Source organism: Gracilinanus agilis, chromosome 3, assembly GCF_016433145.1.
Source record: "Gracilinanus agilis isolate LMUSP501 chromosome 3, AgileGrace, whole genome shotgun sequence".
Lineage (NCBI taxonomy): Eukaryota > Metazoa > Chordata > Mammalia > Didelphimorphia > Didelphidae > Gracilinanus > Gracilinanus agilis.
In genome coordinates this window covers 385491151-385505741 of record NC_058132.1, presented here as the reverse complement: position 1 = coordinate 385505741, position 14591 = coordinate 385491151, and the positions used below count along the sequence as shown (strand labels likewise).

The 14591-nt window shown below is 33.0% G+C and overlaps 1 pseudogene; it reads left to right on the top strand.

Moving 5' to 3' along the window:
- Window positions 1-11624, top strand: part of LOC123241604 — a 37259-nt pseudogene extending 25635 nt beyond the window's left edge.
- The last annotated feature ends 2967 nt before the right edge of the window (window positions 11625-14591 follow it).

Below are 14591 nucleotides of genomic sequence, written 5' to 3'. Positions count from 1 at the left end.
ATATATATATATATATATATATATATATATCAGCCCTTTTTTGTGGTGGCAAAAAATTAGAAACTAAGGGGAATGCCCATCCATTGAGAATGACTGAACAAGTTGTGGTATATGATTGTAATGCAATGCTACTGTGCTATAAGAAATGAGGAGGAGAATTTAAGAAAAATCTGATGAGATTTACATGAACTGATGTAAAATAAAGTGAGTAGAACTAGGAGAACATTTTATACAGTAACAGCAATATTTTATATGAAGATTATGGCTTAGCTATTCTTAGCAATACAGAGATCTAAGGCATTCTTCAAGTACTCATGATGAAAAATACCATCTACCTCCAAAGAAAGAGTGAATGGAATCTGAATGCAGATGGAGACATATTATATTTTATTTTATTTCTTCATCCTTATTATTAATTTATTATTAAAGTTCTCTTTCACAAAATGATTAATATAGAAAAATGTGTTATATTATTACTCATGTAAAATATATATCAGATTGCTCATAGCCTCAGGAAGGAGGGAAGAAGGTGGGGTTGAGAATTTGGCACAAATTTTTTAAAAAGGCTAAAATTGTTTTTTCATGTAGTTGAGGAAAAAATACAATTTTATTAAAAAAATTAAAATTACTAAATTTACTAGTCAGTCTATGATCAAGCCAGAGGAATATGATGTAGTTCCATCTTCTTCCCTAACTGTATATGTTGTGAGTATGTCCCCTCAATAAAGCTCCCTTTCCTTATTTATGAACTCTATTTCCTTGTACTCAACTTTGGGATGACAAACGGTTCTAAATCTATATTAAGACAATGGGCTTAAAATGATTTAACCTATCTTGATTTTATTTTCTAACTTAGAAAATAAAACCAGATTCAATGTCCAGTTATTGGAAATATTTCAAACTGTCGAGTGATTTCATAGTTCAACTGGGTTGATATGAGAAGCTCAGATGCAATGAATAACCAAAGCAGGGCTAAGAATGTAATGGGGCTGAACCTCCGTCAGTTCTCCTTTCAATAATCTAATAAACACATTATGTCAGTCAGGGATAAAGGCTAATTCTGGTAACTGAGAGCTGCATGTTATACTACGTAACTCAGAAATATAGGTGAGAATTAAAAATTTTAAATATGATTTCTTTGTATGGATTGATTTCCTATATAGTGATTACTTATCTTTATGGATCTCTCTTTTTGACTCACTCTCTGAATGAAATTTCGACTCAAGATAGACTGCTCTACTTTATAATTGCTGAATTTCAGTTTAATCAGAATCATTTTCAGAAAGATGATAAAATTTCTGTGGCATCTTGGGTTTATAAAAGGGATTTTCATTTAAATCCCCCACATGAAGCAGATAATTTAAGTATCATCTCCATTTAATGGGGGATGAAACTGAGGCACAGAGAAGTACAATTCAATCGTCCATTCATATAACAAGCATTTATTAAGTACCTACTCTGAGTCTGGCACAAAGACAAAAAAAGAAGTTTCTGCATTCAAGATTCCTTCTGATAAAAGAAGAAAAAAAATGTACACAGAAAAAATACAAAGATATGGAAAGTATACTAAAAGTAAATATATTTTTTGAAGGAGGAATAACAAATGAAGGGTATAATTCTTGTTGGAGGTGATATGAACTGAACTTTGTAGAAAGCTAAGCATTCTAGGAAGTAGAGGGATGAAGGGAATACATGGGGAAGGACTATATATCTCATAAGCATCAGAGCTGGAGCTAAAACTAAAGACTTCTATCCCTAAAACTGATGTTCTTTCCACGACTCAGTATTTTAAGTAGCAAAATCATCAGTAGTGACTGAATGAAAGAGATGGGGGTAGAGGCATAAAATGAGTTCTGTAGTCTATATGTAACAATGAAACAGGCAAGTGAACTAAAATAATTCCATTTATGCTAACTTGATGAAGCATTGCTTCATGAAATCAGTTCAGTGTTAGAGAACTTTTCTGAATTGTCAAACTCAGCAAATGATGTTTATCATAATGTATTGTAGGAGTTAAAAGTTTTGCTTCAAATCACAGAGGTAGTATACATCAGAGCTGGGATTGGGACTCAAATCTTTTTAACTTGAGTTCATTATTCCATAATTGATATTTTTAGGGATAGATACAAAACAAGCCTGCCAAGAGAGGCTATATCCAGATTCTAAAGGGTTTTAAATGTCAAGTGGAACATTTGTATTTTTTTCTAGAGATCACTGGGAGACCCTGAAGGTTCTTAAATTGAGAAGAGGTATGGTTTAAGTGTGCTTTATGAGGGTCATTTTGGGATCTTTGTAGCTGATCAGTTGGAAAAAGTAGGATCTGAAAGCTTAGCTTGGAGGTTGTTGCAATAATCAGATTAATAATATTGGCCATGTATATATAATGAAATATAGTGAGTATAAATGTAGAATTAACTTGGGTTAAAAAACAATCAACTGAAAAATGTAGTGTAGCAATCCAGGTATATATTAATCTTGATATTATTTTAAGAGTGCTCAAAAATGACTCTTGTATTGCTTATGATTGATTTCTGTAACCTTGAGTTGAATTGTACCTCAACCTTGCCAAATTCCTAGCCCTTCCCTAAGGCTACACCCCAGAAGACTGATCAACTATCTTAGTCTCCTCGACTTACCTTCAACAATCAATCAGCATTTGTATCAAGACCTTAGGCCATATGGATTCCTGATCTAGAGCTTTACTCTATCTAATGTTTTAGGTTCTAACAGTTTGTGTCTCCTGATGATTACCTCATATCAGAGCACTTGGCTCTACCCTTCCCCATATATGGTTGTAACCCCAATAAAAGTAGCTATATAATAATTGATATGATATGATATGATATGATATGATAATTGAGGAAGAAGCTCTTGACCACCAGAGCTTACTCGCTGTCTGTCTACCTTATGCCAAAACTTTCTGTGTTTGTGTGTCTTTATTCTCACCTTATGTTCTATTTCCATTAGTTTTTAACCCACTACCCATTTTCACTCAGTCCTTGGTTCCTCTCTCTGAGTGTCCAACCCACTAAGGAAAATCTTATCAGTGGATGGCTTCATGTAGGATGAGAGAATAGTGTTTATGTAAAAAAATCAGAACAAAGTTGATGAATTTCTTTTTTTTTTAAGATTTGTTTTCTTCAGTGATATTTTCTTCATCACTTTTTAAAGTCAAGACAACCAACAAAGCAATGAGTCATGCTTTGACATAACATTTTCTACTTTCTTTTTTAAAAATTAATTAATTAATGAAGAATATTTTTCCATAGTTACATAATTCATGTTCTTTCCCTCCCCTTCTTTCTCCCCCCTCCCAGACCTGACAAACAATTCCACTGGGCTATACATGTATCATTTGTTCAAAACCCATTTCCATATTAGGCAAATTTGCAGTAGAGTGATCTTTTAACATCAAAACCCCAATCATATACCCATTGAATCATGTGATTGATCATATGTTTTTCCTTGGTGTTTCTGCTCCCACAGTTCTTTCTCTGGATATGGATAAGCATTCTTTCTCATAAGTACCTCATAATTGTCCTGGATCATTGCATTGCTACTAGTAGAGAAGTCTATTATTTGATTGTCCCACAATGCTTCAGTTACTGTGTACAATGTTCTCCTGGTTCTGCTCCTTTCACTCTGCGTCAATTCCTGGAGGTCTTTCCAGTTCACATGGAATTGCTCCAGTTCATTATTCCTTTCAGCAGAATAATATTCTATCACCATCAGATGCCACAATTTCTTCAGCCATTCCCCAATCAAGGGACACCATTTAATTTGCAAATTTTTTACCACTACAAAGAGTATGGATATAAATATTTTTGTACAGGTATTATTCCCTATTGTCCCTTTGGAGTACAAACACAGCAATAATATTGCAGGATCAAAGGGACTTCCAAATTTCCCTCCAGGATGGTTGGATCAATTCACAGTACCACCAGCAATGCATTAGTGTGTCAATTTTGCACATCTGCTCCAACATTTATTATTTTCCTTTACTGTCATAATGGCCAATATCTGGGTATGAGATGGTACCTCAGAGCTGTTTTGATTTGCATTTCTCTAATTATGACAGATTTAGAACATTTTTATGTGTTTATTGATAATTTTGATTTCCTTATCAGGAAACTGCTTATTCTTGTCCTTTGACCATTTCTCCATTAGGGAATGGCTTGATTTTTTGTACAAATGACTTAGCTCCTTATAAATTCAAGAAATTAGACCTTTGTTAGATATTTTTGTTACAACAATTTTTTCCAATTTGTTGCTTCAATTTGTCTGACAAGTATACTATTCTATGTTCACGTAATTTAATGTATAATTTCCCTTTTTATATTTAAGTAACTTACCTATTCTGAATTTATCTTGGTATAGGGTGTGAGATGTTCATCTAAACTTAATCTCTTCCATACTGTTTTCCAATTTTCCCAGAAGTTTTTGTCCAATAGTGGGTTCTTGTTTCAGAAGCTTGGATCTTTGGGTTTATCATATACTATCTCACTGAGGTCATTTATACCATCTATTCCATTGATCCACACTTCTGTCTCTTAGCCAGTACCATATTGTTTATATGATTATTGCTTTATAGTACAGTTTAAGATCTAGTTGCTGCCAGGCCCCATCCTTCACACTTTTTTTTTACATTATTTCCCTTGATAGTCTAGATCTTTTGTTCTTCCAAATGAATTTTGTTATAACTTTTTTCTAATTACATAAAAAAATTCTTGGTAGTTTGATAGGTATGTCATTGAATAAGTAAATTAATTTGGGTAGGATTGTCATTTTTTTATTATATTAATTCATCCTACTTATGAGCAATGGATGTTTTTTCAATTATTTCTATTTAGTTTTAATTTTGTCAAGAGTGTTTTTAGTTGTGTTCATATAATTCCTATATTTGTCTTGTCAAATAGATTCCTAGATATTTTATATTGTCTAGGGTGATTTTAAATGGAATTTCTCTTTTTAACTCTTGCTGCTGAGTTGTGTTGGAAATGTATAGATATAATGATGATTTATGCAGGTTTATTTTGTATCCTGCAACTTTGCTAAACCTGGAAAGACCTCCATGAATTGATGCAGAGTGAAGTGAGCAGAACCAGGAGAACATTGGTAGTAATGTTATATGATGAACAATTGTGAATGACAATTATTCTTAGCAATGCAGCGATCCAAAATCCCAGAGGCTTATGCTTAAAAATGCCATCTGCCTACAGAGAAAGAACTGATGAGTCTGAATACAGAGTGCAGCACACTATATTTCATTTTCTTCAATTTTTTCTGCTTGAGTTCTCTTTCACAAAATGACTCATTTTAAAAAATGTTTTATGTTATTGACCATATAAAATCTATATTAGAATTCTTGTAGTCTCAAGGAGGGGGAAGGGGAGAATGTGACAATTTTTTTTAAAATAGTGTCTAAAAATAATTTTAATAAGTAATTAAAGAAAATGAAATGAAACATTAATTTTTAAAGGAAAACTAATCTAAAACTCTGTGCTAGTTGATTTTCCTTAAGGTTGATCTGTCATTCAGTCCATAAACATTTATTAAACTCCTATTATGTTCTAGGCATTGTGTTAAACAAAAGATAGATACCTTTTACTTGATTTTTACTTCAGTTTTAGAATAATGAATAGAAAACAAGGCTAGAATAAAATACTGCACTGCATATATCACATGCTCAATAAAGGTTTGTTAAATAGAACTGAAGATTGAGGATAACATTATGTTGACAGTTTTACATGAAGCTATCCTGATAATGATTGGTAGTATCCCACTTCCAATAAAGCTTTTGTTGTTAATGAGTTGTTTCAGTTGTCTCCATATATTCAAGACCTAATTTGGGGTTTTCATAGCAGAGATACTGGAGTGGTTTGCCATTTCCTTCTCCAGTTCATTTTACATATGAGAAAACTGAGGTAAACAAGGCTAAATGACATAGTTACTAAGTGTCCACGGCCAGATATGAAGTAAGAAAGAGGGGCCTTTTAGCTAATTAAGCTATTATATACCAAAGAATTAAACATAAAATAGAAACAATAATAAAAAAGAATTACAAAAAATTTTAGTACATAATATAGATAGAGTTTATAGGAATATAAATGAAAAGAATAACCATGAAGGAATAAAATTGAAGTGGCAAAAGACTTTCCTAAACCAGTTTTTTGCAGAGGGAGGTCTAAAGGTGCTGCATATATTTTCAATCTTGAAATATTTATCAGTTTAAATGATTTTTTTCTATCCTATTTATTTTTTAAATATCTTTGTTACATAAGATGGCTCTAACAGAGGGGAGCAGAAAGGATAATTGGAGAAATTATGGTGGTATTAAAAAGACATCAAAAAATATAAACTTACTATTGTAAGAAGTGTGATAATAATGGGATTATAAGATTTAAGAGTGTTACGGACCTTCAACTTCATCACCTCTCAGTTTCCATATAAGAAAACTATGGTTCAGAGAAATTATGTGCATTTTCTAAGGAAATAATTACAATTATAGAGGAAGTGAGGAAATAGAGTTCCCAAATCCAGCATGTACTTCTAATAAATTGAAAGGTCCTAGAATGAGTAGAACTTTCCAAGCTTTCACAAGAAATCTAAATCTTATAAAAGAAGAGAAGATGGGGCTGGAGAAAGAGAACAAGGTATGATGGACAGAGACAGAGAGTCATTTAGACAGAGACAAAATGATGAAGACAGAGAAAGACATGGAGACAGAAAGGGAGACAGAAATAGGAATTAAGACAAAGAGACAAAAGTAGAGATATGGAAAGAGGCAGAGAAAAAGCAAAGAAGAAAGGCAAAAAGATTGAATCTATATAGTAAGAGTAATTAAAACTCCCTCATTCTGAGTAGCACAGGAAGATTGCAGCTTATGTGCCTGCCTACACTTGCAAATGAAGTACTCCAAGGAGGCACAAACATTCAGTAAAACCCTTGCAAGAGCACATTTTAACTGCCAGCATCTTTTTGCCAAGCAAACATTTTGAAAACACTTGGATGATCCAGGCTGCCCCAGAGTTTCCATAAATATTTTCAACAGGCAGCCCCAGCAGCCTTGCAGAAGAGGATGGTCAACAGGAAAGCTTGAAATGGAAGAGGATCAGTGAGCAGCTGCTGGCTTGTGAAAATGTATGCAAAAGCATATGGTTTTCTTAAGAGCCTCTTAAGGTAACAGTTTTTTTCTCCTTGTCTTTTTTTCCTACAAAGATCAAAATAAGTGACTCTTTTTAAGAATGCTTTCTAGTAAACAAGATTCACTTTTGAAATCTTGACTTGGACATTTATGATGACTGCAAGAGTTGTTTGCCAACAGTATATTTTAGCTAGAGAATAATTCCTAGTGTCAAGCCTATGACTTCCTAGATTTGACAATATTATTCCATTGGAAAGCCTTTCATGTTTTTGGATAATAATTGAAAAGATGCATAATGTTCCTAGATTCAAGTTTAATCAAACCATATATTTACCATATATTTATTTGTTCATTCAGCAAGGTTTTATTTAGCACCTATTATATGTAAGTATTCTTCTCAGTACCTATTTCATATCTCATTCATTTGTTCTGAAGATATAGTGATAAATCATAACATAGTCTCTGCTTATGAGGAATTTACATTCTAGAAGTGAATAAAAGACATGGATGGAAGGAAGGAAGGAAGGAAGAAGGAAAGAAGGAAGGAAAAGTAGAAGGAAGAAAGGAAGGGAGGGATAGAAGAAGGGAGGAAGAAAGGAGGATTTATAAAGTATTTGTCAGGTGCCAGGCATTTTGCAAAGCACTAGGTATACAAATACAAACAAAAAGAAAGATAATTCTAGCCTTCAAGGAACTTATATTTGAAGATAGAGAAATAGCATACAAAGGGAAACTGAAAATCAGTGAGTGGGATTTGGGAAGAGAGGAATCACAAACGTACCCAGACACTAATTTTAAGTTTAGAAAGCAAAGAATAGCATTAGGAAGAGAATGAAGACAGGCTAGTTTATTCCCCTCAGAAAATGGTGGCTCTAGGAGAGAGAAGTTTGTGGTTTTCAGATAACAATTCTGTAGTTCCCAGACTGCAAAGGTTGTTTCAGGTATGTCCTAGGTACCGAGGAAAGTTCCAGGATGCCACAGGAGTAAAGACATGATTATAAAGGCAAGAAAATTAGAAGTTAGGTAGAGAGTGAAGAGTGGCAAAGGTGAAATCCATAGGAAGATTTCTTAAGAAAATCTGAATCAGGAGAGATGGCTTTCATACTGGAGTTGAGCAGGCTACCTGTGGGAGGAGTTGCCTGAATTGAACATCAAAGAATTCTAAAAAGCAAACAAGATGATATAGTTCATTTTGGGCATGATAGACAGCCTTAAAGGATACTACAAAGTGAGAAAATGCAGTAGATACTTTTCCCTCTACAATATTAAGTAATTACATAACACTCTGATGAAGAGCACTTTAAAGTTTCCAGTGATAGAGAAGGGGGAAAATTGCTTTCCTTGAATGTTGAGCTTTCTTTACTTATGTATAGTTAAGTTTCCTATTTGCTTTTGAGCATAATTTCAGTATTGAATTATTTCCAAAAATATATTTATTTGATACAACACATTTATCTAATACAATACAACAAAAATACAAAAAATACATTCAAATTCTATTAAAATCACTGGAAATCATAAATATAAATGGATTTTTTTTAAAGTGACATGAAGTATCTACCTCAAACCAACAGCAAGTATTATTTGTAATAGGGATGAGCTAGAAGCCTTTTCAGGAAGATCAGGAGTGAAACAAAGTTGCCCATTATCACTGATATTATTTGAAATAATATTAAACATGCTAGAAAATAAGAGAAGAAAAAGAAATCAAAGGAATCAGAATGGGCAAAAAGTTAATAAAGCTAATATTTTATAGATGATATGATGATATATGTGGGAAATTCTTGAGATTCAACTAAAATATCAGTTGAAACTATTAATAATTTTAGCAAAGAAGCAGGATATCAAATAAATCCACATAAATCATCATCATTTTTGTATATTACTAACAAAGTTCTGCAAGAGATAGAAAGAGATACTCCATTTAAAATAACCATATAGAACAAAATGCCTGGGAATATCTTTGCCAAAACAAACCCAGAAACTACACAAACATAATTATAAAACACTTCTACACAAATAAAATTAGATCTAAATAATTGGAGAAATAGTAATTGTTCTTGGATGGGTAGAGTCAATATAATTAAAATGACAATCCTACCTAAACTAATCTACTTATTCAGTACCATCCTAATCAAAGTAACAAAATATCTTATTGAGCTGGAAAAATAATAATAAAATTCATTTTGACTAACAAAATTTCAAGAATTGCAAAAGCATCTTATTAGACCAGTGATGGTAAACCTATGACACGTGTGTCAGCACTGACACACATAGCCATTTTCGATGACACTCAGTCCCATGCAGCCACATACACAGAAGTATGGGGCCGCATGCCAAGGATGAAACATTTTCTGTAGTGTAGTGTAGACACTCTGTGCACTATAAATGACAATTCTACCTATATTAATTTGCCTATTTTGGTTTATTAAATAGTTATATATTACAATTATACATTTTTTGTTATTTAAACTATAAATATCATGAAATTATGTTTTTTTTCTCAAAGTGACACATGACCTGAGTTATATGCATTTTTTTGGCAAATTTTGACACACCAAGCTCAAAAGTTTGCCAATCACTGTACTAGACAGAGGATGTGCTGCTGACTGTGGACAGAGTCCTCAGAACTCATCCAAGGCCACCAGCCCTGAGATTCAATACCTCCTGGGCTTTATCACAGATGCCTTATTGTGAAAATTAAGCTAAGTCTTTGGGACATGTTTAAAAAAAACAATCAAAAAACTAGCAAGTGAAACATGCAATATAAAACTAAAATCAATAGAAGAGGCATATACTACTATATTCCATGATGGTGGTGATCATTTTCACAAATCCTAAGAGAAAACAGAGAATGACTGGATAACTTTATCCATCTTTGATGACAAGGAAAATGTAAAAACTCTGCAGAGCAAGACTGAAAGACAGATTTGTTGAAATCTTTGAGGATTACAATCCCTTAAAATAGGCCAGGTATTGAATCATTTCATTTGAAGCTACGGGATGCAAATTCTACAGTAGAATCCATGAACATCAACAGAGTACCTAAATAACTGTACTTACATTTCTGAAAATATAAGACAAATTGGAATGGAAAGAAATCACAAGTTATCTAGCCCAGTTAGAGCAGAGGAAGTAGAATATAGCACAAGCAAAGCAGTTATAGGACCTACTTACAAAAATCCTGAGGAAAATAAATGAGATAAAAGAAAAACATCGTGCAAAAAAAGTCACTAGTGGACTGCAAAACAAACAGAGCCTTTCTTCTAATAAACTGGATATAGGCAATTAGTTATCTCAGGTTTATAAAAAAATTCAGGAGCTTGAGAGTGAAAAAGAAGATTTGGAAGGCAATTGTCAAGAATGTAAATCCCCTCAGGAAAAATTTAATTTGTATTATCAAGGCCTTTACAATGAAAACTTAAAATCTGATGAAGAAAAAACAGATGCTTGATTTAGTACTATACAATTACCTCCTGGTGTTGAGCAATATTTTAGTAATGAGCCAGTTGTTTGGAATACTGAACATCCAATTAATGGACAAGTTGAATCTACATTTTAAAATAACCCAATTCCTTCCTTTAGGCCAGAATGGCAACCTTTGAATCTGCTTTTGTTCCTTATGGTCTTTGCCTTTCTGGGATCAATTATCATTTAAATGTTCAAAGATTCAACCCTTCTCCAACTCCACCACAAATGTTTTTCATGCATAAGATGTTAAATTATGTGAAATGTACATTGGTTATAATGTAAACTGTGGCAACACAAATTAGAATTGTCCAACATTTGATCAGACCAAGAGATTCTGATGGGAGGAGTGACAGTAGTACACAGACCTCTAGAAATGGCAATGAGAAAGATGGATGAGACAGTAATGGTTTCTGTGAAATAAGAGAAGAATCTTGGAAGACCATTTTCTATTCCAGATGGAGAAAAAAAAGAGAATCTTTTCAACCAGCACTTCCCCAAGGAAAAGCTAAAGAGCCTAGTTATCCTGTCAAGAAGTCTGCCTGAATCAGGGAAAACAACAACATCTCATGATCTGCTTGGTCAGAATTGTGGTGGCATCATCTTCAGCACTGATGATTACTTTCAGAATTGAAATGAGCACACAAATAAAATTAAACACCTTGGTTGTGTTCATGTCTGGAACTAAAGCAGAGCAAAGAAAGCTATTGATTAGGGAGGATCTCCAGTAATAATAGATGACACTAATACTCAAGCTCAGGAAATGAAACCATATATGGAAATGGCTATAGGCAAAGGATACCAAGTGGAGTTCCATGTACCTGAAACATGGTGGAAATTTGATCCTGAGGAATTAGAAAAGAGGAATAAACATGGAGTGTCTTGTGAAAAGATTGCTCAGATGTTGGATTGTTATGAATTTAAAATATGCATCTCTATTCTAGTGAATTCAGTGGAACATCCACATAGAGGGTCTGAGAGGCTTCGAACACAGAGGTGGGAAGCTGTCTAGTGTGAGGTTCAAAATTACTATCCAATTTTCTAAGTATTTTATTTAATGAGATTTATTAATAACTAACATAAGAAAGCTAGAGCAAAAAGCCACCTTCCTCAGCCCCCTAAAGTAGGAAAAAAGAGAAAGAGGAAACACTTATAGCAAACTATACAAAATATGACCACGCAATGTGGTGGAGAGATCAAAAGGAATTCTGGGAAATACTGAAGAAATTTTGGGAAATGTAGTTCAAAGGTACAAAATTCTCTTATTAGTACACTAGACTCATGGAATCATTTTGATATTGTGAAATAACTAATATGAGTTTGTTTTCAACTAAAATGAGCTTGTGCCTAACCCTTTAAAAAACAAATTGAGGCTTTCTGAATTTTTCAACTAAAATGAGCTTGTGCCTAACCCTTTAAAAAACAAATTGAGGCTTTCTGAATTTTTTATATTGTTTCAACTCTAATAAAAAAAGAACCATCATTACCTCATAGAGTTTGTTCCCAGAAAACTATTTAAATTTTAAAATGTAAATAAAAATAGTGTATAAAATTAAAAAAAGAATTACAAAAGGAAAGAGGTCTAACAGTACCAGATTTTAAACCTTATTATAAAGCAATGATTATCAAAACTCTCTTGACCTAGATAAGAAATAAAAAAGTAGACCAGTAAAACAGAACAAACATACAAACTAACAATAGTAAACAATTATAGTCACAGTATTTAACAAAATTATATCCAGGATATTAGGACAAAAATATCACTGTTGGTAAAAGTTCCTGTGACAAAGCTAGGTATAGATCAATTTCTTATGCCATTCACTAAGATAAAATCAAAATGGTTACATGATCAAGAAATATAAGATATCATAAGCAAATTAGAACAAGGAACATGTTACCTACATGACATGAATAGGAGAGGAATTTATGAGTAAACAAGTGATGGAGAGTATTGTGGATAATTTTGAGTATATTAAATTGAAAAATTGTGAACAAATAAAAAAAGTCAAGATTAAAAAGAAAATAGAAAACTAGGAAAATAATTTTCATAGAAAGTCAGATGGCGGTTTCATATCTAAAATGAGGACACTGTGAAATAAATAGGAATAAGAGCCATCCCCTAGTTGAAAAATGGACAAAAGTTATGAACATTTTGCAGATGAAAATATCAAAGCCATATATAAGTACATGGGAAAAATGCTATAAATGATTATTGGTTAGGGAAATGCAAACCAAAACAATTCTGAGGTAGCATCTTATACCTGTAAGATTAGTTAAAATGACAAAAAGGAAAAATGACAAATATTGGAGGGGATTTGGTAAAGTGGGGACACTAATACATCATTGGTCAACCTGTGAACTGATCTAACCATTTTGGAGAGGAATTTAGAATTATGTCAAGAAAGATATATAACTCTTTATAACCTTAAGCCCAGAAATACCACTGCTGAATCTACTTCCCAAGGAGATCAAGGTAAAAAGGAAATGAACCTATATTTTCCAAACTATTTATAGCAACTCTTTTTGTGGTAACAAAGAACTGAAAATTGAGGGGATATGCATCAATTGGGGAATAGCTAAACAAGTTGCATTTTATGGTTGTTATGGAATGCTAATGCACTATAAGAAATGATGAGCAGATTATTTTTTAAACATGCAAAGAACTACATGAAATAATGAAGAGTGAAACAAGTGGAACCAAAAGAACATTATATACGGTACGGATTTAATATTTGAAGATTAACTTGTGAAAGATCACCTCAAAGGAATGAACTGAAAAATGGGAACATGAAGGGTATAATCTATATATTTTGTCAGATGATACCTTCTATGGTATGGAAAGGACTCAATAGAAAAAAATAATTTAATTTCTATTTTTATAAAAACCCTTACCTTCCATCTTATAATCAATACTGTGTATTGGTTCTAAGGCAGAAGAGTGGTAAGGGCTAGGCGATGGGGGTTACGTGATTTGCCCAGGGTCACACAGCTGGGAAGTGTCTGAGGCCAAATTTGAACCCAGGATATCATATCTCTGGGCCTGGCTCTCAATCCACTGAGCCACCTACCTGCACTCTTAAATTTTTTTTTTTTTAAAGATTTAATGCTCCAAAACTTTAGGTTGTTTTTGTTATCTACTAAGCCTATGTTCATCTAATCATGAATGATGAATATTCTTCATTGTGATTTTTTGCATGAGGAGAATGAATAAATACAAGAATGACAACACATTTAAATGTATTCTTTTTCAAAGTACTGAGGATACAAATAGAAAAGCAAGAAAGTCCCTGGTATCAAAGCTATCCTACTAACATGGGGAGAGAATACATATAGTAGATGGTAGCTGTACTTTCAGCTAGAAATGCCTAGTGGACCTTAAGGTGAAATGATTAATCACATGGTAGTCATCTTCTTTAGTTTGATTTTCATTGATAAAATTTAAGTGTTTCTGATTTTGGATCAATAGACTGTGCCAAAGATGATAGTTATGAGAACTTTCATTACTAGTCAGTAGCAGTAACTGTTGAATAGTTTGCAATTATGGTCACTGAAGAGAAACTTTTCAGATTGTTATCTCTAGAAGAGTTATTTCCATCTTTAATGCTTTCAATGAAGGGCTGGAAGCAGAAATTGAAGATGCCACTATCCCTAGCACTTAGGATCTGGCTCCTTAGTTGCTTCCACTGAGTCTGAGGGAAAGTTGTAGTCAAAGTGGGGGGAGTAGTTCAATTAACCTAGAAATCCTACTTCCCATCTTTCCCTTAGGATGCTTTGTTTTATCAGCTAATCTAGTTTTCTAGTTCAGAAGGAATTTCCTATAGTGGGAATTTTTCTTCCAATGAGGGGAAGTTCATTCAGATTTTCTGAACTGAGCAAGAAATATCCTAAGATTTCTTAGGTATAAATGCATTTTAAAAGATCAGAACATTTTTCTACTCCATCCTCTGTCACAAATAAAAAGAATATTCCTGATTTCATA